Consider the following 2,399-nt stretch of genomic DNA (forward strand, 5'->3'; position numbering starts at 1 on the left):
TAATAATAATAATAATAATAATAATAATAATAATAATAATAATAATAATAATAATAATAATAATAATAATAATAATAATAATAATAATAATAATAATGGAAAAGAGTAGGAAAGGTATACCCTAAAAAGAAATGCACCCAACGGGACTCGAACCCATGACCTCTCAATTATCACCAACACGCCTAACCATTTGCTCTGTTACCTATTTTCTGTTTTAATTCGCCATATTAACCTATTTAACCCATATGGTCTTCTGTTTGTTTATCTTCTCAATTTAAAAAGAGAAAATATACCACAGCAGGCTTGAACCCGCGACCTACTGTTAATCTAACAACACTCCACACCACTCTTCTGCATGCTGTTTATCTGACTTTTTATCACTCTTTATAAACTTAAACCGTTTCTTTTTCTGTTTATTTTCCTTCCTCTTCTATAATGAACTAGTCGACCCATATATCAAATTAACATATTAACTAGTTTATGGTTTGAATCAATTTCGTAATTTGAAAATCAGTAAACAAATATGGTTGTTTGTATAAGGAAAGCAATATATATATATATATATATATATATATATATATATATATATATATATATATATATATATATATATATATATAAGTTGCAAAACCGCTGCTGCTGTACGGTTTGAAAAAAAAAATGATATAGTAATAAAGGATGTTAGGACCAAATGTTTTAACACGAAATAGTTTGCAATTAGTGTATACAAACTTTAGGAACCATCAATTGTTCCTTAAACTCAAAAACGAACTCAAATTTCACCAAGAACAAATATGTTGACTTTTTGGAATTAAGGTTTGACTCAAAAATTCGAACTCGTTTCAAAGAATTAAAGGGTTGTAATTTTACAGATAGTTTGAATGAAGGATCCCTAACAACTCTGCAATTCTAGTTTTGAACAAATGCTTCGATTTCGAGTTTTGAAAAAAAAAAATGAAGCAGCGGTATCGAGCAGGGAAGAAAAAAAAGAAAAAAAATATCAGTTTTTAATTACGCAGTTAGCTGAAGTGGAATTATATGGTGAGATATGAATGATTGAATCAAAAAATAATATTGCTCAAAGTCATTTGTAGGGTTTACTAGTATCACGAGTTGAATAGAAAGGCAGAAAAAAAAAATGAAAACATATAATTGATTCCGCGTAACTTTATGTCCTTTTATTTTATTTATTTTATATTTAATTAATAATCAATAATTATATTAATAATTATATTAATAATAATATTAATAATAAAAATATCAAAATAATACTAATAATAATATTAATGATAATGATAATAACTTGTATCTTAATAATAATAAAAATAATAAATTTTAATAATAATTATCCTTAATGATAAATGGTAGTAATAATATCTAATAATAATAAAGATATAACAAACTTACATGTTTTAAATTTTTATGTCTATATATTATATATTATAATAATATTAATCATACATATATTAATATTAATATTTGATGATAATAGTGAAAGTAATAATAATAGTATTAGTATAGCATTTATATTTTGATATTTTAATATTACATATTATGTATTATTTACTACTTATATACTAACATATATATAATAGTTATACATTTTATCGATATACATATAATAATATTTATGTTTATACATCATTTCATATACATATTTAAATTACTATATATAATTATGTTTTACATATCCAGTTTTATTACTTAGATGAATGTATTGATTATATACATTAAAACAATTAAATTCAAAGTATAACCTTATTCATTTAATACTTTGTTAATCGTTGACAAATTATGTATATTCAACCTACTCTCTATATTTTAATAAACAGTTTTAAATAATAAGTTTAAGTATTCTTTCTAAATCACATAATAGTTCTTTAATATATTTATAATATATAATTTATTTACATGTGTAGTTATTTATATATACATTTCTATTTACGATAAAATGGTTCGTGAATCGTTGGACAGAGTCAAGGTTAAATAAATCCGTGTAATCAATTCAAAACTTTTGAGACTCAACATTACAGACTTTGTTTATCATGTCGAAATCGTATAGAGGTTAAGTTTAAAGTTGGTCGGAAATTCCCGGGTCGTCACAGAACCTGTCTCTATATCTATTGTACGCATGCTCATCATTATCATATATATCATCTATAATATTGGTTTCTATTTATTCTCAAATATCGTGCTGTTATCCAACTCAAAGTTTTATTTTTTTATTTTAAATTAACCGCATACGTACTGATCATATATTCTTTTATATACTGTAGAAGATAGATAGATAAGTATAGATATAGATATAGATATATAATTAATTTAATATTTAATTTAAACTAAACCTATTTTATTATCTCATTCAAACTCTTCAACAATATATATTTCAACATCAAAAG

This window comes from Rutidosis leptorrhynchoides, chromosome 9, assembly GCF_046630445.1.
Source record: "Rutidosis leptorrhynchoides isolate AG116_Rl617_1_P2 chromosome 9, CSIRO_AGI_Rlap_v1, whole genome shotgun sequence".
Taxonomy (NCBI): Eukaryota; Viridiplantae; Streptophyta; class Magnoliopsida; order Asterales; family Asteraceae; genus Rutidosis; species Rutidosis leptorrhynchoides.